General features: G+C 49.0%; 1 long non-coding RNA gene across 1 annotated transcript in view; it reads right to left on the reverse strand.

Moving 5' to 3' along the window:
• The window catches only part of LOC128814898 (uncharacterized), a 100799-nt gene extending 74231 nt beyond the window's left edge, over positions 1-26568 (reverse strand). The window contains exons 1-3 of the long non-coding RNA XR_008439497.1: positions 26479-26568; positions 23483-23622; positions 19898-19970 (exon numbers count right to left, since the gene is read on the reverse strand). This is a non-coding gene — a long non-coding RNA (uncharacterized LOC128814898). The remainder of the gene's footprint in view (positions 1-19897; positions 19971-23482; positions 23623-26478) is intronic.
• Positions 26569-26888: the final 320 nt, after the last annotated feature.

Here is a 26888-nt window from a genome sequence, read left to right on the forward strand (position 1 = left end):
CTGACATTTCTCAAGAGGTTTAGCAATAGGAACAAACATCAGGATTAGGGGAGAGACACAAACAGCCCCAGTGATCAGGGACAAAACCCCAGCTTTAGGATGTGAAACTGTAAATCCTGGCCTGCCCAAATCTGTAATTCACAGGTGTGAACGAGGCTGAGGCCCCAGCTGGTTGTGCCATGAGATTGTATCAGAACCATTGCTGCAGTTCTTGCATTTTTATGATTCAGGTGCTGAGCCCACAACAGAGCAGAGCTGTGGGCTCAGCCTCAGGAACATGACTGGGCAGTGACCAGCCCAGTCTAGACACCACCCGAGCCTTGCACAGAGAAATGTGCTACCTCAGCCTTCAGTGGGAGCTGCCTCCAGCCATCCCCTGCAGCACCGGGACAAACCAGGCCAAAGCAAAATGCAACAAGTCCAGCCCACCTGAGCGGGGTGAAGGACCCCATGTGTCACCAATTCCATCTCCCTGACTCACAGCATTCAGTGCCTTTTGCACTGTGTCTTTATAACAGATCCCTGCTCACACAAACAAAAAAAAACAAAAAAAATAGGGAGGGAAATAATCCCCAAAGCACTTCAGGTGTTGGCCCTACAAAGAATTCACATGAGAACAGATGGCTGCAATTTGCTGAATTGGGGCTTTTGGGAATTCCAAGCAACCTTATACATTAAATATACCCATTTTGGAAGGGATTTCTAAAAGAAATAGAAAACCATTGCCATGAGTTTCACATTTCAACTCTGAAAAAGGGAGATGAATCAATCACAATTCTGAGAACACTGACAAAAATTTACATTTTCTACAAGGGGGCAGCACAACCGCAGCAAAAAAAGAAAACCCGGTGGGAACTCTTCCCCCACAGCCCTCCCTGTGAGACACCAGGACATCAAACACGCCCCTCTCTGCCAGCATTCACCTCCACCAGCTCCTCCTGCCAACATTTAGCCCTTCCTCCAGGTGCTTCTGCCCAACTTCTGCCATTCCAGAAAAACCAGGACTGCTCTGACCAAGAAAAAGAGCCTCAGGTATCACCAACACCGGCCTGAGCTCCACACCTTCACTCCTGGCTTCTCCAACCATGCAAAACCTTGCAAAAAGCATCTCACTAACACAAATCTTTTCAAGGAACACCAGATAAAGTCCAGTTGAGCCTTACCTTGCTCTGGAGGGCTCTGGCACACTCTGTGCTACCCCTGGGGCTCAGCCCAGCTGCAGGGGCTCAGGGGAGCCGCTGATTTCACCTCACCAAGGAACACCTGAGCCCTTGCCTTCCCTCCCAGCCCAACCCCAATCACCTCCCAGGGAAAAAAAAAAAAAAAAAAAAGCTGCTTCGCCTGCAAAAAGGGATAACTGATTATTTCTGACCCCACCAGAATCTCTGCTTCCTACAGGAGAGCCTGAACACGGCCATAATCTCAAAAACCCATCCTTCCCAAAATGCTTTGGCAAAGTGGGATCTGGGAGCTGCCGGCCCCACAGGTGACACCTGACAGTTCCCCCAGGCTGACACTGCTCCCAAAGCATCCCACCCGCTTCCTCCAGGGATGTCATGGAGATTCCAGGGGTGGGGGGTGTCCAGCAGCGTTATTTTGGGAACAAACTCCCTTTTTTTACCCAGCGCCGGTTCCGCGGGTACCGGGAGGGCACCGGGGCGGGTACCGGGATGTGGCTCCATCCTCAGCAGATTGACACGAGCCTTCCCAGCCCCCGTGGCTGCCGGGGAGCCCCGGGGGTCCGCAGGGCAGGGCAGGGGGTTGCTGCGGCAACAGCACGGCCCGGTCAGCCCATCCCGAGCCCCCCCAGCCCCCGCCGCCACTGCCGACGTGCGGGGCCGCAGGAGCGGCTCCGGCAGCGCCGGGCTCTGCGAGGGGCAGGGACACAGGAGGGAAGGAGTTGCGTCAAAAAGGACGACCCCAGGCAGTTTTTGAGATATGAGACTTCTGCGTTTTGGGGGGTTTTTGAGACAGAAAATCAGAGTTTTTCGATCAGACGCAAATCCCGTCCCCGAGCGATGCGGTTTTGTTGTTGGGCATCGCTCTCGCTGTGAGGAAAATGAGGGGCTGAAATGGGGCTGCTCACCCCAAAACACAGCTCACCCACAGGCTGCAGCGCTCTTTGGGTGGGATGTAAAATGGTTGTCTGGTTATGAGATTCACTGGATATCAAAAGAAGTTTTCTGTGCTTTAGGAAAACAACCTCCTTCACACAAAAGAAAAAAGTGAAGTTTGGTGGGTAAACTTCACCGTGGTCCCTGTCAATTAAGCCATTTGTTATAGTTTTTGTATCGAGGCAGGGCTTGCTCTCAGGGTTTCATGGGTGTGCACTTTTTTCCCAAAGAGGGAGCTGCCTGGGAGCTGCCCTCTTTCCCAAAGAGGGAGTTACAGTGGGAATTTGGGCATGGAAAACCAAGGAAGCATGTGAAGGAAGTTCTGCCACGTGTGGCTTGATGGCAGGGTGGTAGGGTATCCTTAGGTGCAAGTCTGCACCACCACAGGGAGCTCTGGAAGCCTGTATGGAAAAGGATAAAGAAGCAACTGATTTTTTTTGGTCAGTGCTGCAGACAGGAGAAATTCAGGGAAGCAGCTGTTTGGGTGTGGTTTAGATGAAATATTAGGTTCCTCTGCACTTTGTCCATCCCCACTGAACAGACACCTGAGAGAAGCGCTCGCTGTCCCAAAGTCAGGGAAATCTTCCAAGCTCATAATAAAGAAATGTGTTCCTGGGGCATTTCCTGACCAGGATTATTCCAGGTCTAAGGACAAATCTGGTTTCTGCTTTGATTTTCTGTCATCTCACCATTTGTGAGATGATTTGCTGCCCTGACCACTGGTCCTACCAGATCAGATCAAGAGATTCCATCTGTCCTTCTCAAGCTCAGCTCCTTCTGCTGTTGCCTAAAAGAAAAACCTCTCCCAGCAGAAGAGTTTTACTCTGGAGGCTTCAGGATCTCTGAGAAGCAGTAGGAGAGATGACAGAGCTGCCTTTGAATCGAGCTGTGATGAATAATTTGTAATTTTGGTAGATGTAATATGTATGACATCCCTTACCTCTGTGAGAGCTTTCGACTTCTCTGCAAAGAGTGAAATCAAAGGGAAAATAAAGGAACTGAGCTGCAGGCAGAGCTCAGACACCAGCCTGCAGGACACAGAGGCACTGGGAGGTACTGGGAGGTGATCCATGCAGAACAATCCCAGCCAAACCAGCAGTTCAGAATTCTGCAGGCATCAACCGAGGGCAGTTGCAATGTGAGAGCCCATCCAAGAGAAATAAAGGCATGGAAATAATGTTCTTGGGGACTGGAAAAGGGCTCCAAAAGAAACGAGTTTATGAGATACTGGCTCATAATAGGAATTAAATTGCCCTCAGTGAAAAGAAGCTGATGCACAGCAAAGAATTGGTTGGAATCTTTAGGGCTTTAATCAGAAATTTAAAAAAACTGGAGAGCCTTTAGGGTGTTTCAGCAGAGGGCAGAGAGTCTGACTGGGCACAGATATTCTAATCAAGGTTCTTCAGGAAAAGGTTTGATGAGTATGAGGAGGAAGAGACAAAAAATGAGATTTAAACTGCAAATGCAGCAGCAGCACTGGATACTCAGGATATTCCACTGTGATTCTAAGGTTCCCTCTGCTCACATCCAGCACTTCCCACTCTGCAGAAAGACACCTATTAACACTGCTCACACTGCATCATCCTGAAGATCTGGATTTGATTCACACAAAAAAATCAGAGGGCAAGCCCAAATGGCAGTAAAGTTCCAGAAGGTCTTAAAAGTTCTAGGAATTCTGAGCCTTTTATTAGGTGAACCAGCAAATCTGCCGGGAAAAAAATTGCTTTGGGATTTGCTGTCCAGTCTTACTTTTCCACACTGCTTTGAGCTCTGAAGGTGTTAAAGGGTTCAGCCTGCACTGCAGGCAGGGGATGCATCTGTGGAACATTCCCTGCCACTTCTGCAGGATCTGGGAGTCCTTCCCATCAGCCACGCGCTCTCGTTCCCAGCACAAGATGGTAATGAGCACTAAAGAAGAACAAAAATCCAACTAATGGGACTTTCAACAACCAGAAATAAAATGATGACAGGGATTCTGACAGCTCAGTGCTTGGTAACACCTTCACCTCTCCCAGATGTCAGAGGATAAGCTATTTTTACTGAAAAGAGACGTAGAAACGGGAGCTTATTTGGACACCTGCAGCAGAAACTGATTTGAAGTTATTTGAGCTTTGAAAATGGGGTTTGGAGGCGACTCACTGGGCTTTGTTTTTCTGGAAAGGAGCCCAGACCACCTGAGATTCTTGGTGCAGGATCAGTCTCTCCACTCTAATGCCTGTCAGTCATATTTAAATATGTGCAATATTTAACTTTTCCACTCTCTGGAAGTGATATATAGGTTTAATGTTAGGCTTTGCCAGTGGACAAGATGAAAGTGGTGCTTCCTCCTTTTGAGCATATCAAGGCTCTCTCTCTCTCTTTTTTTATTTTTTTCAATTTTTTTCCCCAAGCTTTTTTTTTTTCCTTGTTCCTTTTAGAGCAGAGAAAAACACAACATAATTCCCCTGTCCCACTCCCACCCCAGCCAAGTTCCATCTCCCACCACCACTGGCAGTGGGTTTATCCCTCCCTCAGCCCCATCATTCCCACTCCAGGCCCTCTGCTCTCCCCGTGCTGAGCTCACCAAGCCCATCCAGGCAGGAGCTCCATGTGCCAGGAGCACTTGATCCATTGAAATATTAAATTTCATGCTGCAGCCTCCAGTTATGTGACCCAGAATGTCTGACCTGATGTCAGAGGGGCCTGGGGCTCTGCAGATATTTCCCCAGGGCACCCTGCCCTCTTTCCACCAAAGGAATCCGATCCAGCCACAGGAAAGAGTAGGAATTTTCAGCTGTCCCTGGAAGACAGTCTGTGCCACATGACTCTGATGTAAGGTGCTTCTCACCCACTCCCTTTCTCCTCTTTGCCTCCCTAGGTACTAATCCTTCACTGATTTCTACAAATAGCCAGATAAGGAAGATGCATTTTCCCTTTTCCAGCTTTTAGAGACAACACCCCACGTGTGCTGCACACTTGCAAGGTGCTGAACAGCTCTGTCACCCCCAGAAATCCAGGCTGGCCAAAGGCATTTTGCAGAATTTCACCGCCTTTGTGGGATTTGCTTCAGCCTTCACGGAAATCCTGACCCCTCTGGCATCCCTGAGCATCCACCCCACAAAGAACTGCTCGTGAAAGAGGGAGAGAATTCCTGACACCAAAACTCACAGGAGCTGGGAGCTGATCCCTCCTCCCCTGTCTGTTATCCTTGTGTTTTCCAAATGGCTACAAAAGGTGAAGTCCAGAGCTCCACCAGCACCAGGAGAGGCAGGAAAATGCCTTTCAAGTTTATTTTCTTGCCATCACCTGTTTTCAAGCAAGGGGTGATTTTTAAAGACCAGAGGGTCTTGAAAATGAAGTGTCTGGGTATAGAATTATTGCTGCTATTATTTAAAGAGCAGCATAGTAAAAAGATTTAATTTTTTATGCTTTAACAACTCAGTGGTGGAAAAAACCCTCTCAGAGTTTTTGCAGATGCTGAAATAGGCCTGGCTTGTGCAAAACGTCACCTCTGGATGGGCTTTTGCCCCAAAATGACACAGATGTCACAGCTGCCTGCTGTCTCCACTGTCTCCACATCTCCAAGTAGCTCCTACTGGGCTGTGGATGCAGATATTCCAAACACTCACATGCTGCTGATGGAAAAGTGATTTTTTTTTTTTGCCTTTTGACAGTGTGGGTGTGAATGTCAGCCAGCAATTGTTTCACCTGGCTCATCCTTTGTCCACACAGGATCCAGAAACTGCTTCATCAGGCCAGAAGTGAACAGAAGGGAAGCACAGAGTCACCCCTGGGGATGGAGTCAGCATCTCCTCTGTTCCTATCCCAGCTCCAGCTGGGACCCCATGCTTCATTTGGGGTAACACTTGTAGATTCCCTACATCACCACCCCAACTAAGGAAAAGCAGCAATAATCTACCCACCTCCACCTCTCCAAATTGAGAACTTCGTGAGAATTAGGGTTAGAAGGATGTCCTGAAGGCTAAATCCAACCCAATTTGGTGAGAATTAAGGTTAGAAGGATGTCCTGAAGACTAAATCCAGCCCAACTTTGTGAGAATTAAGGTTAGAAGGATGTCCTGAAGATTAAATCCAGCCCAATTTGGTGAGAATTAAGGTAAGAAGGATGTCCTGAAGATTAAATCCAGCCCAATTTTATGAGAATTAAGGTTAGAAGGATGTCCCGAAGACTAAACCCAGCTCCAACAGTCACCCCAAACCCATCATGGTTGCTTAAAACTGAGTGGCACAATGGAGATAAGGAGAGCCACGGAGTCATTTGCAAAGTCCAGACAATGAGCTCGTCAATCAGAGCTGCTTCCAAGGCAGACATCTAAATAAATGCTAATGAAGCCACTGCTGTGACACCCCCACCAAGGGGGGCTGCAGCACTTAGGGGTAAGAACAGCCCCCGGAACAGACTGTCCGTTAAAAAAACAAAACACAACCCTGAAAAGCCCCCGGAGAAAGCAACAGTTTGTGCATTTCAGGGCTCTGAGAAACACTGTACCTTGGAGCCAGGCTTTTGTCCGAGGGAAGGCTTTTCCCTTTCAGCCCTGCCCCGCTCAGTGCCCGCTTTATCATCGCTGCTTTCTGCTTGCCACTACCCAGATGCTGCAAGAATGGGCAGGCTGTGGCTCCAGCTGAAGGCTCCTGACATCAAAAGGCTCCCGTTGACTTCAACGGACACTTAACCAGCCCTCCATAAATCACTGAAGTCACTGATTAAACAGGCAGCCCCTCCTGAATGGAGCAGGGGCTCGCAGAACGCCCCTGGGATTTGCCTGCTCTGCTCCCTGCAGCGCTGCATGCTCGGGGGCACGTCCACCTCTGCTCCATCTCATCTCCTCCGTGCTCAGGGCACTGCCAAAGAAGGGCACAACTCCTCTCAGTGTGGCCCTTCTTGGGGTGCTACATCCTCTTTGCTGTGTTTTCTGCGAGTTATGCATCCCCACAGCAAGGCCAAGCAGCTGATTCCCAGATCCTGCGCCTGATCCTCTCTCCTGCACTGGAGGGAGGTTTGCCAGCCACAGCCATGGGTTTAACATCTGATTTTCCTTCCAGCCCCACTGGGCTGCACAAAGGAAGCCACCACAGCAGAAAACTTCTGTACAAGGAGGCTGAATCCTTCCCTCAGCTGTACACAAGCAGCTTTTTGACCTAAGGATTCAGGTGATAAAACCAGGAGGGAGAATTTGGTTTGACAGCCTCCAAACCTTTCCCTTTCCCACTCAGTGCTGTTTGTTCTGCTGGGCAATCAAGGCAAACAAAATGGAAGTGTGCAGCGTTGAGGCCTCCTCAGTTATCCTCAGATTTGGGAATAGTGAATTTCCTGGTGACTGTGTCACTCAGCTGTTCACAGGGGGTGCCCATGGATTCTCTCCTCTCCTTCCAAGGCTGCAGCTCTCTGGTGTGCAGGAAACACAGCTTGGGGACTTCCCTTGCAACTTTCCTGGCGTTTTCCACGGCGGGTGAAAAGTGGGCCCAGCTTCCATGCGAGCTGCAGATAACACAGTCCCACAAAACCACGGCTCATCCCTCGTTCCAGGAGCCCTGCAGAACATCAGGGGGAGAACCCAAGCTCTTCTTTCCCCATGCCAGGGGAGAGGGGCCACGCTGGGATGATCTGGTGGAAGAGAGACCTCCTGGGCAGGGTGTCCCAGGTGGAGCCGAGCTGGGCCACCCTGCCCTGGCTCCCAACACACACAAGGTGCTGTGCCATCAGGTACAGATTTCTGTACCTTTGGGGATTTTTAAACCACATTGCAAACAAGCCAGGGGTGTTTTACAGCTTGCTGGCAGTGCCACATTCCGCAGACATCAGGGGCAGCCCTGGAGGGTTCTGTTTTTACAAGCATTTCCCAACCCAGTGCCAGGAACGCACAAGAAATGCTCACATTTGGGATCTGGGGGTGTTTGTCCCATTCCACAGCTGGCCCAGAAATGTCCCCAGCACTGCAGGCAGCCCCTGGGGATGAGCTCTGTGGGGAAGGGCTGGTGTCTGTCCTCACTGGGGGTTTTATGGTCGTTTCAGGGCACTGGCAGAGCATCTGTTGTCAGACCTGCTCCTCCCTCACTTGAGAAGTTATTTGCCTCATCAAGGGCCAGTTTGCTTGTTTAGAAAAGGAGATTATAATATTTATTTCCCAGCAGAGATGCAAAGCCTCGTCAATCGTTACTTAAGCAACTGAGGGCTTTTATTTGGATGAGGCTAAATAGGTGTAAAATTATAGGGGGGATTAGAGACAGATTAAGGGGTGCCTGTTAGTCAGAAATGACTCCTGGTGGGCTGGGAATATTTCCAAGAGGCTAAACATAACTTGCAGCAGCAGCACAGAGCAAGCATCTTGTGCTACCCTGTGCTTAGAGCCAGCAACTCCTTGAAAACCTTCTCCTGCCCTGCTGGCCACACCTGATGACAGCTTTAGTGACCACACTCAGCTGTCGCTGGAAGTGAGAGCTCACTTTGGCACTTTGGCTGAAGGGTTTCACTCAGAGGCAAGTGGAGGTGAGAGTCAGAGCCTGCTCTCTGTCAGGTCTGGCACCACCCTGAACCGGCACTTTCAGCAGCCTCCCTGCCCACGGGTCCTTATCTCGGATCCACCCCCTGCACTCCTCACAGTGTTGGGTTCTTTTAAAGCAAAGTTATCGTCCTGGAAAAATGGTGTCACATCCCTTCTGTGTGTGCTGTCACAGCAGAGGGGCTGCAGCCCCTTCAAGGGGCTGTTTATCAATAGCACTTTATCAGTGTTATCAATAACAGGTTATCAATAGAGCTTTATCAGTGTTAGCAATAACAGGTTATCAATAGCACTGTATCAGTGTTATCAATAACAGGTTATCAATAGCACTTTATCAGTGTTATCAATAACAGGTTATCAATAGCACTGTATCAGTGTTATCAATAACAGGTTATCAATAACAGTTTATCAGTGTTATCAATAACAGGTTATCAATAGCACTGTATCAGTGTTATCAATAACAGGTTATCAATAACAGTTTATCAGTGTTATCAATAACAGGTTATCAATAGCACTGTATCAGTGTTATCAATAACAGGCTATCAATAACGCTTTATCAGTGTTATCAGTAACAGGTTGTCAATAGCGCTTTATCAGTGTTATCAATAACAGTTTATCAATAACAGTTTATCAGTGTTATCAATAACAGGTTATCAGTAATAGTTTATCAACAGTGCTTTATCAGTGTTATCAATAACAGGTTATCAATAACACTTTATCAGTATAACTTTATCAGCATTATCAATAACAGTTTATTAATAGCACTTTATCAGCATTATCAATAATAATTTATTAATAGCACTTTTTCAGTGTTATCAATAATGATTTATCAATAGCACTTTATCAGCATTATCAATAACTGTTTATTAATATCACTTTTTCAGCATTATCAAGAATAATTTATTAATAGCACTTTTTCAGTGTTATCAATAACGATTTATCAATAGCATTTTATCAGCATTATCAATGACAGTTTATCAATAACCCTCTTTCATCCCTTCACTCATCTCAGTGCCCTCTGCTCCATTAGGAGGAGGAAATGCCACCTTTTACCCACCACAAAGCCCCTTGTGTGCCCCACACGTCCTGAGGGTGGCAACAAATCAGAAAGTGCAAAGACAAAGTTTGTGAACACTACCAAGGAATGATATTTCTTTAAAAAAAAAAAACAAAAAATCAGCATTTTATTTCCCTCCCCTCAACTTGCTTGAAAATTGTGCAACACACAACTATTCCAGCCCATATAACACACAAGCTGCAGTTTCAAATTGCAGCACTGCATTACCTCTGGACTGGATGCTAAAAAGGAGGAGGGATTGCTGATTTTTTTTTTTTTTTTTTTTTTTAAGAATAGGGGCAAATGTGATACTTTCAAATATTTCTGAGGTCCTGGGATTTCTGGTTGCGTAACAAGCAAAAACTTCTCTTGAGTCATTATCCCCTCCCCTTGTTAAGTTCTCATTTGTTTTCACACATATGACATATCAGCTTCCTACAGCAGTGGGTTGGAAGATCCTACCTGCTTTAAAATCCTTTATAATGCTGCTTCTCCTTCCCTCAAATAATTTTTTTTTATTTAAAAAAAAAAACCTTTCAGGTAATCACTCAGCCCACAGATCTGAAGAGAATCGCTGTCTCCTGACAATGACATATTGCCTGTATTTTAGGAAATCTAAAAAAAAAATAAAAATCAGGGAGTATATTTATTGAACTGATCTGTACCTGGAATCCTCTCGATACTGCAAAAGCACACGGGGCCTGTGTGGAACAGAAACCTCATAACACAAAGTGAGATTCTCAATAAATGGCAATTTTTTTTTTCCAGTTTCTAGAAGAAACTGAATTGTGCCACTCAAAGTGTCACACCCAAAGCTTCTCCATGTAGCTGTTTGCCTTTGGGATGAGGTTCAGGACTAGGGTGGGTGAAACTTCAGCTCTTCCTTCTCCATAGCTCACTTCCACAGAGGGAAGCAAAAAGCAGAGAGATCCCAAAGGCACAAGAGCCTGAGCAGCAGCACCTGGGAATATCTGCCCTCCTCCTCCCCTCATCCCTGCTGTTCTTGAATAAAAATATAACAGGGGGGCTTCTTGGTCAGTCTTAGAGAGAAACAGGTCAGCCCTTGGATTTCAGGATGGAGAGAATGGCCACAATCCCACACAAAGGTTTGTGATCCCTGTGGATCTCCTGCTCCTCCTCGCCTCAGTGCTCAGCACTGCACACTCCCTGTCCTTGGTGGGTGTCACTGCCTGGCATTTCAGTCGTAATCAGCCGTGCCTTTTTCACTCTTAACACCTGAAATACAACCCTGGAGTCACCATTTCTGTCCAGAATGAGGGAGGTGGGGTGAGAGCGATGGGATGCACGTGAGGATGGAGCCCACCTTCCTCACGCCCTCCAGGAGAGCTCTGCTCCCCAGGCCATCTCCCTGGCCAGGAGCTGGGTGCTGCCCCAAGGCTCTCCCTTTCTGAGGCTTCCAGCAGCCTGGTGTGAGTGTCCATCCCACCCGAGCCCAGGGAAAGCCAAGCACTTCCCTGCTCTGTTACACCACCACCTCCAGCAGGGAGGCAAAGCTCCCTCCTGCAGGTGGCCACTGGACGGGCTCAGGAGCCCTTTCAGCTCCCAGCTTTGCCCCCTGAGGCCCTGCTCATCCCCAGGGCAGCTCCTGACAAGGGTTTATCCAGGACAACAGGGAGTTTGTGCCAACAGAAACCGAGCCCAGCTCGCAAAGGACGGGTCCCCCTTGTCTGTAACACAAGCCCAGAGCAGCCAGGGATGTTTTCTCTGTAACCAGATCCTCTGAGTGGAGCAGAAGGGGACTCTGTTGGGAACCAGCCTTGCCTCCCTCCAGCTTCCTGCTCTCCCTTTCCAACGTAAGGGATTCCTGCTCACCCTAAAGGAGAACAGCCCTGTTCTCAGTGCCAGCCACTCCCACTGCTTTCAAGGCCTAGAAACAAGAGCTAGATTTCAAAATCTAGAAACATCAGCCATTCCTTCTCTTCCTTCTCCATAGCTCACTTTCAGCTCCCTAGGGGCTCCCCTGATTTTATCCAGAAAAAAACCCCATGAGTTTAAATGAGAGCTCACAGCCAAAACCTGTAATTTTTTACATAGAGGAGCAGGCACTAATTGAAAACTCTCCTGGTTGTTGCACAGGTCAATTCTCCTCCAGAAACCAAATAATCAGGCCATGTTCCTCATTAAATAACCCACAGTATGAACACCAATATATCCTGTTAGCTTGGTGCTGGCTAAAGGATGCTGCAGCCCCCTTTTCTCAGCTTGGAAATAGCCTCTGGCTGTGATTGCAGATTTAAAGAGAAGCCTTAGAAGTGGTGATTTTGACACAGGGCTGAGAGGCCACTGCAGAAATGGATGGGAAAACAAAAGAAGATTGGGAAAGAGATGAGTTTTAAGGTCTCTTCCAACCTGAACCATCCAGTGATTTCGAAGTGGCAGGAGGGGAGCCCCCAGAGCCCTGGGGGGTGTCTGCAGCACCTGCTGCTCCCTCTCTGCCGTGGTGACACAGAGCAGCACATCCCATTGTCTGCTGGGACCACAGGAAGGTTCATCCCCCCACTCAGCACATCCCAGGCTGCTTCTCCCGCTCCATGCTGGCCTTGGAAGCTGCCAGTAAAACAGGAAACCCGTGCTGAAAAACAAACCAGTGCCACCCAGCAAGAGAAAATGAACAATTTCCCCAAGGAGCTGGCTCGGAGGGGAGCTGCCTTTGTGTGGATAATGGGGAGGAGCAAATGGCAAACCACAGTTCATCCCCTCACATCCATCCCAGGATGGACCCAGCATTTCCACTGGCTCACATCGACCCCCTTGGGCACTTGGCAGGAATTAAGAGGCAACTGCAGCAGCCCTGAGCCCTTTGGAAAGCAGAGCTGGATCACTATGTACCAAGGGAAGTGTGCCACCCATTGCCAGCTAATCCTGCTCCAAGAGCCCTACAAGGAAGAACCCCTACGGAGTAATGAGAAACTTAAACCAAACATGAGGCTCTTTTCTCAAAGGGCCATTTATCCTCAGAGGGGAAGCAGGAAAACACACATGGCACCACTCAAAGCTGCGTGCTGCCTGCTTGGTACTGCGAGTTCTATTTTCACATTTTTATAATTATCACATAATGCATAATGTGACACAAACCAAGAGACGTCAGCTCTGTGCAGAGCCAGACTGAGCACAGGCAGGCACTGCATGGTCCCCACAGGGCAGCCAAACCCTGTGCTGCTCCTCCTGACCCCATCCCAGGAACACCAGCCCCGTCCCTGTGCCCCAGGGCACCCCCTGGAGCAGCACAGCCCAGTGCAAAGCTGCTCCTGCCCTCACTGTCTGCCCAGGAGAAACCCCTCACGCTGCAATCCAGGGGGTTTGAACGAGGTGTCAGAGCCTGCAGTGGGTCTCAGCCTCTCCTGGACATTCCCCAGCCTGCAGAGTCAGCTTTTCAAGCCAGGCAGGTGTGCTCTGAGCTGAGAAAGTCCAAACACAGCCCCCAGGTGCCCTGCGGGGTCTGGCCAGCACCATGTCCTCAGGGCACGTGGTCATCCTGGCAGGACACCCACACCCTGCTGGTGCCTGTGCCCAGCCTTGTGAAATCCCCAAAATTCTTCCTGGAGACATGGGATAAGTGAAACTTGTCACCATTCAGGGCTTCAAGCTGCCCAGGGCACCCTCTGGCTCTGTGCTCCCCATTCAGGATCTTCTGTTCTCCAGTCTCTGCCAGCTCTGGCACTGCCCTTGGCACCCCCTTTGCTCTGTGCAGCACAGGCCAGCAGCTCCCTCTGTGATCAGCGGCTGCCCTGGGATGGGGCACAAAAGGATGGCTGCCTAAAGGATGCTCCAGCCCCCTTTTCTTATCTTGGAAATGGCAGATTTAAAGAGAAGCCTTAGAAGTGGTGATTTTGACACAGGGGGTGAGAGGTCACTGCAGAAATGGATGGGAAAATAAAAGAAGATTGGGAATGAGATGGGTTTTAAAGTCTCTTCCAACCCAAAGAGGTTGGAAGTCCCATGGGACTGGGACACTGTAACTCCTGGGAGATTTGCTCTGGGCTCCTGAGGATGGAGGCTCCAGCTCCATGGAGCACCTGGTCTGGTCCTTCCCAGGCTGATGAGGGATCCCTGCCTTGGCTCCAGCACCCTGGCACGGGCACATTCCTGTCACCAGGGCCACTCACACACACACAGAGCTGTGTTTTTCCTTATTAAAGGTCTCACATAAACTTTTCATCCTCACACTCAATCCCAGGGATGCCATCCCTGCCATCAGGACCAGCTGGCTGAACCTCACTGTGGAAAAGCAGAGCCTGCAGCAAGGTACACTCGAGTTTAGCCATGGCTGGCACAAGGCAGCAGCTTTGAGAGATTTCTGCAGCAGGTCCTGCTGAGAAGAACAGAAATTATCCCGAGGAGAGCTTCCTCCCGTATGGAAATTCCTTCATTTCCACAGAACTGAAAGGGTTTTTCCTCCCTCCCCACCCTGACCTACGAGCCACAGACAACTGCACAGTGCTGTGGAGCAAGGATGACCAAGAGGGAGGAATAAAGCATCTTTTTTTCCCTCCTTTAGGAAAGTATTGTCCAAGTAACCAGCTGGACTGAGCGGGGGGCTCTTCCAGAGGAACTGGCATGCTCTGCTGTTCCTAGACTAAATAGATTGCTGGGCTTCTCCAGCCAATGCTGCTTTACAGAGGAGCTGTACAAAGTAAATATCTTCCTTCCAAGGCCAGACCCCTCCTGGTGCCAGCTCTCAGCTCGGAGCAGATGTCCCTGCTTGGGCTGCAGAGCCCCCGAGGAGCAGGGCCAGGTGTCCCCAGCTGTGCTGGGCAGCCCCTCGGGCAGCTGGAGGGGACTGGGGGTGTCAGACAGAGAAAATTCCTCGCCAAGGAGATGGGAATACAACCACCACTCCATCAGGGGTGTCTCAGTCACTTGGTGAAGCCAAGGAGTTGCTGTGTAACCTCGGGGAAGTGGCTTAAGTTCTTAAGAGGCAGAGTTGAGCAGCACAGCGGGTCTGTGCTGAAGAAATCTGTTCTGGGAAAGGAGTGTCCTTTGTCAGGCAGAGAGAGAAAATGTGATTTATTATTAGAGATGTGTTAGGGAAAGAAATGGGATTCAGCAGTGCTAAGGTTGCTTCTAAGCCTGGCACAGGAAAAAGCTCAAGGTTGAGTAAGGAGCCTCCTCCTGAGACCAGCTCAGCCGGGCAGAGCATGTGTGAGATGATGAAGCTGCACTCAGAACTCCTCTGCCAGCTCCTCCAGCACAGTGGAGAGCTGGGCACTGGCCAGAGGTGCAGCACAAGCACCAAGCACCAGCCCCTCACCTCAGGGCACCCAGGATTCCACGTGATGCCAAGTGGGGAGTGAATCGTAGAGAAATCTGTCTTGACTGGGATAACACAGGAGGCCAGTTCATCCACGGGACACGTACAAAGTGGGAAAGCCAGCAGTCTGTGCACTCCTTTCCTGCTTTCAACAAACTTGCAGCGTCAGGCAAAATTGGAGCTTTAACCCGGCAGCAATGAAATCTCCTTTCACAAAAAAACCTCTGCCTGCATCTGGTGGCTGAGAACACTGCCAAGGCTTTAACCCTCTGCTGTTAACAGAGAGAGATATTGATGAGCGTCCCTCTGGCGAGGGAAACCAAATGGTGCTTTTAACCTCAGTGGATTCTTTGCAGCTTTTCAATTCCTGAGCGGGGCTGTAGCTCCAGACTGGGGTGTAATTGAGATGCATTATCCTCTGCCTCTGAAACTTTCCCAGGCACACATGTGCACACACACAGACTGTGCATTCAGCTATAAATACATTCCGTACCTGCACAGGCATTAAGCTGCTGCTCAGGGGCTGTCTGGACATTTCCCTGCCAGCTCTGCAGTCACAGCCCTCAGCACTGCCAGTCCAACGTGACAAATGGAGCAAACACAGCGAGCCAGCTGGAAACCTGACCACGGCCACCAAAAGCAGGAGAGGGTCTTTTAAGGACCAGTCCTCCAGAAAGGCAAGGGTTTGGGGAGTTTTCATCCTAAAAGGGATGGTGGATCTCTTTAACTCTCCTACAAACAACGGCAGCAACTTGCTGATGAGCCAGCCACCCTCCTCTTCATCCTGAACCAGCCACCATCTGTGCCCAGCATGGCAGAAAATTCCCCTCCAAAATCTTCCAACCTCCTCTGTTACATTAACCTTGACAAAAGGCCAAATTCCAGCAGAAGAGCTGGGCCAGCATTCCCTGGGGTGGAGGAAATGTGTCCTTGAAGGGTTTCAGTGGCATAAGGACCTGGAGCTGCACCACTGACCTGAGCACACCTTAGCTCTGAAGGGCTGGGATGCTCTCCAGACACTACTGACCAAGTGTAGGTTTGAAAGCACAAAACTCACAAAAAAATGGGCATTCCCTGCAAGCAGAGTTTGCTTACAGACCAGAGACTACAATGGAAACCTTTTAACAAAATATTTAATAACAGCTTCAGTCCTTCTTTTAGCCTGGGAGTGTAAATGGGTTGCATTATAGTGAGAGGCACCTTTCTAGAGACCTGCAAGCTAAGAAAAATCATATCCTCCTCTTACAAAACACGAGATGTGCCAAGGGTTATTTTCATCTCAGAAGACATGATCCATCAGTGAATCCTAAAGCACTTCATGAGAGCTAAACCCCTCCACCAACAGCATCCACCTCTGTCCAGCTGCAGCAGGGAGAATTAATACACAGAAAAGGAAAATGAGGCACAAAATCTTATTATAGGTGTCTGGAAGCATAATCCCATGACCAAACCAATGTGGCAACCTGATCAGATGCAATTAGCAGGATAAATTTTGTCCTTTCCTGGAAAAAAAGGGGGGAAACTCATTCTGAAGGGGACCAAAGGTTTCTGGGCATGGAAATAAACAGTCTAAAACTTACCATTAACAAAACCTCACAAATCTAAACAGAAAAGCTGATCAAAAGATTGTAGAAACGAACCGACAAATAAAGAGGATTTTTTTTCCAGCTTTGTACCACAATGTCCAAAATGTTAATGCAAATTTTTAAATGTTTATTTGAAGCATTCTTCAGAGGTCCTCAAAATTTTGCTGTCCATCAGTTTGAGGCCCATCATTTTCTTTCTTTTGCATTGTCCTCCCACACACCCCCTCGCTGAATGAATTGCTGGGGTTGCTTTGCCTCTGGCACACAATGAAGTCTCACAGAGCCAAATGTCTCCAGAAGTGTGTGCCCAGCTCAGTTTGAAGGTGTTTTATCTGGACATTCAGCCCCCAGCCCACTCACCCTTCAAAGAGGAGAGAAACTGAAGGCTGAACTGGCTAATTCAGAGAGGAAATAGCTCGTTCTGCAGCAGCCAGTGAAGTGACCACTTTGATTACCTTGATGTAAAACAATGGGATCTGGCCCAGTCGTTATTTTTCCACCAAGCATTTCACAGAAGCCAAGGAAAGCAGAATTATATCAACTTGAGAGCACTCTCAGGTCACCAGGCACCTTCCCCTTCCAGGTCCTCCAATACTGGGCAGCTACAGGCGCCTCCTGTGCATGTGCTGTGCTGGCCTGACTTCAGAGAGCTGCACCAGTGAAGGGAGAAACATTTCTTCCGTAGGAAATACCAGGGGAACAAAAAAAGAAGTTGAAAATTTGCAAATTTTCAGTATTCAAGGGCTTTACTTAGCCCTTGACTCAGTTTTGCCCAAACAGTGCACCTGCTGCCTATGTGTTTTCAAGCCACAGAGACAGAATTTTCCAAAGTGTAACTTCAGGGAAGTCAGGATGCTGTTTTCCTCCCTAAATTTCCACCAGGTTCTCTACTCTGACCTGAGAAGTTCAGGCTGCCACAGCTAGTCTCGATTTCACTGCAGTGGCTCTCCAAGAACTCAGGTCTGTGTGTTCCAAAAACACAAACCTGCCCCACAGTTGATTTCCCTTGACCTTGAGCACACAACTGTGGGACACAGCTGAGCAATTCAGACCATGTACCACAGAGGGCAATAATCCTTCTAGCCATTCATTAGGTGCATTTGTTACTGGAAATGATGTTAAAGTGATTCAAGTGGATGAAATAACAAAAGAAAACCTCTGGAATCAAGAGGCACTTGCCCAACCCTCACTTTCTGCAGATGCCCTGCAGTCTGGCAGAGGTCAGCACTGTGGTGAAATGCCCCTTCCCAGAGAAAAAGCCAAATGTCATCACCAGATCCTGGAAGGAGTGGGAGAAAGGACAGTCTGGCTTGAACTAAACCTTGGAAACCTGAGAAGATTGCACGGGATTAGCCAGTGGGTAACACAAAACCCCAAAGCCACAATTACCAGCCCAGCAGCAGCCACGCTGCCCAAGCTGCTCTCAGCCATCCCAGCACTGCATTTGTGGGAAAAGCCAAGAGGAGAGGGCCTGATCCCTCCTGCCCTAAGGCAGCTCCTGTCTGGGAAAGGAATCCAGGTTCTCAGTGCTGGCATGGCTTGGGAAAAGTGTCGGGAATGCCGTGGGGTGGGCAGCGGAGCGAGGCGGGAGAGGGTCTGACACGGATACAGCTAAAAAGTCTCAGTGAGGGGAAGGGAAGCACCCCACATCTGGGCTTATTTCTGAATATTAAAGACCCTTTTAGGCATGTGAGATATTAGGGATCACGCTCTCTTGATGCACAAGAGATGCTTTGAAATGGTTACAGCCTTTTTATTCCCAGAAACTCCCTGTGAGCTGCCTTTTCTTCTCTCTGGGCAGGAGTTTACACCAAGGTTTTATTTGGCTTCAGGGCAAGCATGATGCTTTGCAGGAAAGCACTGTCAGACAGACCCCTCTCCTAGACAAGTAATTAGGAGAACAAATAGCTCCTTCTTAACCCACAGGGGAGGCTGCCAAGCCCCTCTCTCTGCTATTCTCGGCTTCCTGGCTCAGAAAGGGTTACGTGCAATCTAAAAGAGTGGCTTGTCCTCCTCGGGCTGCCGGGGAAACTGTGCAGATGGCAGCTGGCAGCAGAGCTGGGCTGGGGACACTCCCTGCAGGGGGAACAGCAGGAACCCTCTGCCCTGCCGGAGGGGACCGGGCAAGGGCAGGCTGGGGCTGGGTTTGGAAGTGTCAGGTGCTCCCCAAAAAGCCAAACCAGGCAGTTCCTGCCCTGAAGACCCTGCAGGATAAGTGCAAAGGTGGTGCTGCAGGCAAAGATAAATGTGCAGACCTAGTTTTGAGGATGAATGTCTGGACTGCTGTGAGGTAGAGGGCAATTATGATGGCAGACCTGGGTGCAGTGGTGGGAGCACGGGGAAGTCCTGGCAGCAGGAGCTGCAGCTCTCCAGGGCTCTGTGGTGCTCTGTCTGCCTCTGAGTGCAACTAATTTCCAGCTGTGATGTCAAAATTGTAGTTTTGACTACGTGCAACATTTTAGATTTGCTGTGAAATCTCTGTATTTTCCACTTTGTTTCCTGAATCCACATGGAACATCCCTAATGCTTTCGTTTTAACTGCAGTTCTACTCCTGCCTCTGTCAAACAAGCATTACTTTTATCTCACCTGAGAATAGGCAGTGTAAGTCACAATTCAGTGAATTTGTAAAGGTTCAGTGCTAAAACACATAAATACATTTATAAATCCACAGAAGGACAGCCAAAACCTGCACACAAGATCTCTTATCCTTAATTTAAAACCGAATCAAGCTTCACAGAGCAGGAGATTTTTTAAAAAGTGTCAAGCACTAATTAGGAGTGGTGTCAATGAAGTGAAGAGCAGTTCTTAAGAAATAATGTGCAATTTGCAGTCAGTGCAACTCTCAAAACTTGGCTGCTCACATTTATTGGCCAGCGAGGGCAAGAAGGTGCTGCTGTTCAAAGAAGATATCCTAGATGCAGCAGGAAAGAGAATAAATCCCAGAGCAGCCGTTCATTAAAGCACTTTAAAGTTTTCCCCAGAGCTGTGTGACTCCTCAGAGATCAACTGATCACGTGTTCTCAGAGATATCTGATGAATTCTCTGTTTTTGGGTGCTCCCCTTTCTAACTCTGCTACCTAGAATGCCCTTTTTACCCCCTCCAGGAAAACCTGGAGGCAGAAAGCTGGACAATGAGAGGGAAAGGGTGAAAAAAGAGGGTTCATTCCAGGGGAGCTTCCTGCAGTTCAGCTGCTCCTCACAAAGCACCTCAGCTGACAGGACATTGTCTGTGCCCCGGAGCTTTCCTCACAGGAGCCCCAGCAAGGACTCACAGCAGCTCTTTCCCCCAAAAAAAGCCAGCAGCTTCACAGGTTTGAGACCTGGTACACGTGCAGGAGGCTCTGCTGGGGGTCCCAGTCTGCCTTACCTACAGGGAAAATCAAATTTTTCTCTTCCCATGACATCTGAAGCTTCTCCTGGAGTGTCCCTGTCCAAGTCATCTGTGCAGAACAAGTAGAAAAGATGTGAGCAGGGACAGGATCACCTTTAAATTAAAGGGGTGGCAGATATAGAACAGGACAAATAGTGGAGGGAAGTGAGGGACAGCAGTGGCATCCTGTGTTATCCTTGATCAGGGTATGCCTTATGGTCCTCTTGGTCAGGACAGAACTCATATCCAGCCTTGGATATGAGTCAAAAAAAAAAAACCAGTGTCAAAAAAACAGGAAACAAAGCTCTTGGCATTTTCTTAATGAGCTGGAAATGCCCAGGCCTTGTTCCTAGAAAAAAAGGGGAGATCTCTTCTCTTTCTCTGTGTGAGAGTGGGGGGAAAAACCCTTCAACCTTTCGAGATGCAGTTTGCAAATTCCCTCTTTCTGACAAGCTCTGGATGAGAAAATGTTACCAATAATCTCTCTGTGTTGTCCAGAAGGAAATGAAGAAGTGGGAGGGCAGAACAAATCCTTGTGTTGAGATCATGGAAAGGCTTTGGCTGTGCCTGGAGCCCAACAAACACCCCTGCTCCCCGATTTCTGCCTGGTGAGACCATCCCTGGGCAGGGCAGCAGGGTGGATCCAGGAGGATCACTGCCATACACCCCATCTCCACCACTCTTGCATGAGAGGCTCAAGAACACATTCCACTGGTGCAATCCAAAAGAAATTGCCCTCCCTGGGATCCTCCATCGGTGCTTTTATGGTGTTGGGGTGAGAAGTGCCTATTTATCCTCTCTCATTCCTTGTTCAAAAGCAGAGCCCCTGTCAGAGCTGAGGAGAGCTGCAGCACAGAGGAGACATTATTCTCAGCTTTGGATTAAGATCAGTATTTTAATGAAAGCACTTATTAGCCCCAGCTGGGGCTCAATTTTCCAGTGAGAGGAGAAAAAAAAAAAAATATTGCCCTGACCATTCTTCTCTGGGGATTGCACTGAGACATCTGAGAGTATCAATTACTGATCATAATTCTCTATTGGAAACCAACAGCTGGGGGAAAGCCTCTGGCTGGAAATGCCTGGATTGCTTTACATTTGAAACTACAGTTCCTGGCTGATTGGTGTCCATTCTTTTCCCACTCTGGGATGCAGACAGCTCTCAGTGGGCTGCAGGAGCCCTGCCCTTGCCACCCTCTCACACCCATGTCCCCTCAGCAGAGGTGCACTGGAAGTAGGATGTGCAGGGAAATTTTGGGGCCTGGGTGGTGTGGAGGGGTTGTCACTGTTGTCCCCTGCTCCTGGGAACATTTTTCAGCCAGAAGAGCTCAAAGGTCTCCCCCTTTCTCCTGCACTTATGGGGTGGAGGAATGACCACAGGGACACAAGGTTATTCCTGGGGAACACAGATCCTCACGTTCTCTTGGAATGTTTGCACTCTCTGGTGGCTTATCACCCAGACCCCATCAGAACAGGCTTAGGAGGGTCTGGGATTTAATGCAGGGATAAAAGGAAGGTGAATAAGCAATGCTGGAGGGGGGCAGTGGCACTCAGGGGTCTCCATGAACACAGAGAGCTTTTCTCTGGACACACAGAGGAAAACAGCCCCCGAGCTGGAAGCTTGCAGTGGGAAGTAAAAGTTAATTCCATCCCAAACCTTTTACAATAGCTGGTGCAGAAATGGATGGAATCAGAGCCGGAGGAAGCTGCTCTTTCAAAGTCAAACCTCATGAAACGCACACGAGTTTCATCAGGAGGGGCAGAGCCCTGCCTGGGGCAGCAAGAAGGCAACAAGGGCCAAGTGACCACGGCAGCAGCTGGGATGTGCGGGGTGTGGGGCTGAGGCAGAGCCACCAGGGCCACCGGCCTCTCCCCTGTGGCTCCTAAGGGTGGAGGAGGTGGCAGCACTTCCCTGCTGCCCCCAGGGATGGAGCAAAGGGTGGAGGGAGAGACACCCACAGATGTGTGCCAGCAGTCTCCGGGAGAGTTTAAAGCTGTCTTCACGTGAACAGCTGCACTGGCCCGTAATGGATGGGCACTCCCAAAGGCAGAGTTCCCAAAGAACAGGCTCTGTGTGTGTGTACCACATGCCTTTAGGGGCTGGGGGCTGTGTCAGGGACAGGGAGACAGGAGGGAAGCCCACTCCTGCAGTGGACAGGTTGAAGGCTTCACATTCTTTCAGCTGTAGTGGCTGGAGTTGTTTTTTCTCCACTTGAAAAGTCAGATCTAGGTGGGTTTTATCAGACTATCAAATCAACAAAATGTTCTGCCTGGGAACCTGTTTTCTAAATGCCATGGAAAGAAAGCCCAGCTAGCCTGGGACCAAGTAGCTCAGGAATTTCACAAGACAGCAAAGGAAATCCCAGGCATGTTGGCCTTGAGAACTGTGCTCCTGCCTGAGGTTTGATTAACTTTTTTATTCCCCTCCTCATCCCCACAACCAGCTCATCCCAGCTGAGCTGGCAGCCTGATTCCCTGCAGGGAACAGAAGGGAATCTGCATGAAAACCAAACCTTGGATGACTTTCCCACCTTTTAAAAGAGGAAAAAAAAAAAAAAAAAATCCTCCCTGCTGGCCCTAGACTGTGATAACCCAGGGCTGAGGAGGCACCTGTTCAGCCCCAAAGCTCAGCCAGTCTGACACGATCCATTCCAGCTCCCAAAAACCCTCCAGCCAAGGGACACAGCGCCCGCAGCTGCTCCCAGCCAAAGGCAGATGCTAATCCTCATCTCCTGGAAACAGGCAGTGAGCACCTGAAAAGAAACCCAGTCCCAGCATCACACAGACCAGCCATTCAGCTCAGGCCAGTCCCATTAGATTTGGTTGACAAAAGAATCCAACGTGCACATTTATAATTTGCCAGGGAAAAAAAAAAAAAAAAAAAAAAAAAAAAAAGGGAAAGGGGAAAAAAAAAAAAAAAAAAAAAAAAAAAAAAAGGAAGCCAAGCTTTCTCCTTCTGAATGGAGAGTTTCTGTGGCCCAGCCTCCCTCCTCGTCAGCAGACAGGGTGGAATTCCCAGGCTACGGGGGAGATCTCCTGGGGCTGATCATGTTCTTAAAGGCATGTTCCCAATCAAGAAGGCTGGGATGAGGCATAACAATTGCATAGGCTTCCTGAGAACTGGCTGAATAGCCCTCCAGACTGATTTAACCTAGTTTTTCATTCTGCTTTCACATCAAAAAAATGAAGGTCTGTATATGTCTTGATATCCAGCAAACCAGGAAATGGAGGCGTATGGTATATCTCACCCTCCCCTGCCTGCTGCTCTCCAGGGCACGCTGCCAAGGCATTGTGTCAGCAAAGCTCTGCTGATTAACGCTGGGGAGAAAGAGAAACCAGTGGCCTGTTAAAGGTCTGAGAGTCAGGAGCCATCTAATCCCGGGCTGGCACGGGCTTTGTGTCCTTGAAATTGGTGGGGAATAATTAGTGTCATTACCAGCCTACATCACACCTCTGTTGGGCTGCGAAGACAAACGAGGGTGGAAGGTTTTGTAGGCTCAGGGCCATGGCTGGTTATAATTCTCATTAACACAAGAATACTGGGACATGTGTGTGTTACTGGGCAGGTGCCAGGCTTGTCCTTACCTTTGGAGCCTCTGGAGCATCTTGAGGCAGTCCCAAAATCCAGAGGTGCATGCTGGCATTTCCCTTTCCAGCTGTGGACCTTCTGGAAGAGATGCCAAGGGGTTCAGGGAGAGACTCCAGCCCCTGTGCCTGCCCATGTGCTGCCCAGATGGGAGAGACAGGGGTTATCAGTTCCTGCAGCAGGGATCCACACTGCCACGGGCAACTAAAACCAGAGAGGAACCCACGGCTCCATCCCAGGGGTAAATCCCAGGGAGCACCCACAGATGAACAGTGCCAGTGTGGCCACAAAGCCACACAGAGGGAGGTGCAGACTGCCCAGGCTGGCTGCTTGGCAGGAACATTGGGGTTTTCTGTTCCTTGAGAGTGGGGTCAGCCTTTCCTGCAGGGACAGCCATCAGTCCCTGCTGTGGCATCAGCACAGCCCATGCTGGTGTCAGAGGGGAGCTGGTGGCTGAAAAGTTATCTTTAGACCCTGCTACCCAGTGAGAATGAAATCACAACCAGCCTTCTTCATTACAAGTGCTTTTAACCCTGTAACAAGGCACTCTACAGACCCAGGCACTGTTTTATGCTGGATGTAGCCAGTTTAGACTTGCAAGCCCAGCTTTAAAGATGCAGCTCTGTAACAGTGCAGTACAAAGTCACCTCTGAGGTCTGTGAGAACAGACACCTTGCAAATGTATCCCCAAACCCTGCACAGCACCATCAGTCCAGCACTTTTGGGAGGTTGCCTCCCATCACTGAGCTGGCTCAGCGTGGCAGAACCTCTCTGTGACAGCTGGGCAAACCACGTTGGAGGCCACGTTTGTTACACAACAGGGCATTTGCAAAGCCTTAAAAAAAAAGAAAAAAGAAAAAAGAAAAAAAAAAGCAGCAGATGAATTAAATTAAGGGACTTAGTGGCATGAATATGAATTGCTGCTCTGAGCCATCCTGGTGAATACTAAACTCAGATTCTGGATAGAGGCACACCTTGTCTGGCTCAAGCTGCCATGAGACCCCTGGACTTCCCTCAGCTCCTTTAGATCCAAGGTAGGAGGGAGCAATATTCCATTAAAACACGTGGGACCAATCCCCAGGTTTCCTGCTCACTCTGGGCTCAGTCCTTACTCCCACTCTGTGGCAGAGGCAGCTTTATTTGAGCTCTCAGCCCCAGCCCACACTGGCTGGTCCAGAGGCCACTGTCCCCAGGCAAGAAACCAGCACCAAGCCAGAACTTCCCTTAATTTTCTGCCATCGCTCTCTGCTCTTTGCTGCATCCCACGACAGGACAGGGCAAAGGAAGACAAACCTGGCAGTCCCCTGAGCAGACGTGGGTGAGCACAGAAACCCTGCAGGCCACGTTTTTTGGCAGATCCTGGCCTATCTAAACAAACAGGCAACGTGACCTGAGCTCCCATAAATTTCCTGAAAATCTTTAATGACTCTAAAAGCTTAATAAAGCGTTGCACAGCAGAGGCAGCAGCCAGTAATTACGGGTTTGGAATCTGTGGGGTTGCAAGCTGAGGTCCAGCTCAGAGATTGCAAATGCAGGCAGGAATAACAGCTCTTTCAGAGCACAGCACATGTCTTTTACCACCATATACTCTGATTTTTGAGCTGCTGTGCCCCTAGCCAAGCATGCTGTCAGCAGGAGCTTTAATCAAACGGCAAAATACATTAAATATAGAGGCAAATCCTTAGGGATGGAGTTGCAAAGCATTGTGAAAGTGTCAACTGACTGCTGGGAGACCATGATTTAGCAAAAAATTATAAAGGGGCAGCTACAGGCTGTAAAAGCCTGACTTGTACTGGAATTGGGATGTGCAGGAAAGCTTTGGGACCTCCCATCTCGTGCGAGGGTTGTCACTGCTGTGTCCTGCTCGCAGTATCCACACACAGAGACCTCAACAGCACGTCTGCAGGTGGATACTCAGCAGCTGCAGCAGGTTTAAAAGAGGGGAAGCAGAGAGAGGGGCCACAGCTCCCAGGGACACCCCTCAGCTCAAGGGGAGCCACTGTCCCAGCCTGGTTATGCAGACCCCAGCTCTGGGGAAGACACTCCCCCAGGAGCACACAGCATCACACGCTGCTTGGAAAGGCTGCCAGTCCCAAATTACTCATCACATCGCTCTGACTGCCTTTAAAATGTTTTTCATCAGCACTTTGGTCATTTTTTCACTTTTATACGTGGTGCTGTTTGCAGAGCCCCTCTTTAAGGCCATCTGACAGGTTTCAAAAGTAAGCGAGCCTGTTAGTTTTTCCCTTTGCCTGTCATTACACAAGAGTAGTGCTTGAGATCCAAGTTTCTATTAAAAAAGAGGACTAAATTAAGCTCTTGCATGAGGTCTCTAGAGATGCATCAGTCAGTGCTTTCTTACACATGTCTTTTAGAGAGCAGGGAAGTTTGTGTACCAACACAACCACGGCTGTTCAACTGTCAAAGCCCCTAGAGCTACATCAATCCACAAAAAGAGCAACCAAACGCCTTTGGAACTTCTGCAGTGAGGCTGGAGAGAGGAATTTGATGTTTAATGCTTTAATCATAGAGTTGGAGGCCTCCACTGCTCCGTGGTGCTGACGGCTGCAGGAGAGCTCACACCGCGTACGCGTGAAGAGCTAAAGTTTAGATAAAGGGAACTTCAAGGAAAAAGAACTGGAAGGCACAGTGAGCCCTGTAATTCCAAACATCGTGTTAGACTGCTCCTGGCAAGTGTCCCTTTTCACAGATCATTGCAGGATTTTTCAGTTGTTTCTACAAATTTAGAAAGAAAATATCTCGCACGCCCGCTGCGATCGGGAACGCGCCAAAGCAAGGAAAGAGCACATTGTTAATGTTTCCAGAGATCTTTCCATCCCATTGAACCATTCCATTGGTTCAGTCTGTACAACAAGAAAGCAACTGGCTCAGATTACTTATCTCATAAAAAAAAACCAAACCAAACCAAAACAAAACAAACAAACAAACAAAAAAACAAACCACAAAAACAAACACAAACAAACAAACAAAAAACCTCTGGATTTTGCAGTGTTGCATCCCTCCATTTCCAGAGCCAGCCCTGGGATGTGGTGAATAATGCAACCCTCAGTCCTGCTTTGGCAAAACAGATGAAGTCCTGACTTGTTCTTCTCTTGCTGGTGTTTTTGGAAAATGCAGGAAGGAAAAAGCTGTCAGACAGAAATAGTCTGTGTGTCACTTCAAGCCAATCACTGGGGACCTGGACTCAGAGCCCACTGAAGTCAGTGGAAAGATTCCTCCCGACCTCCCCGGGGTTTGGCTCAGCCCCACACCAATGTGCTCCTTGCAGGTGTAGGTTTACATGTTCCTTTTCAAACGGCCTGAACAAAGACTGCCCTCAAGAACCACCTTAACCACAGCTGCATTTGTCTCTAGCAGGGAGCTTCCAGCCTGCCTTCAGCAATG

Source organism: Vidua macroura, chromosome 15 (genome assembly GCF_024509145.1).
Source record: "Vidua macroura isolate BioBank_ID:100142 chromosome 15, ASM2450914v1, whole genome shotgun sequence".
Classification (NCBI taxonomy): domain Eukaryota; kingdom Metazoa; phylum Chordata; class Aves; order Passeriformes; family Viduidae; genus Vidua; species Vidua macroura.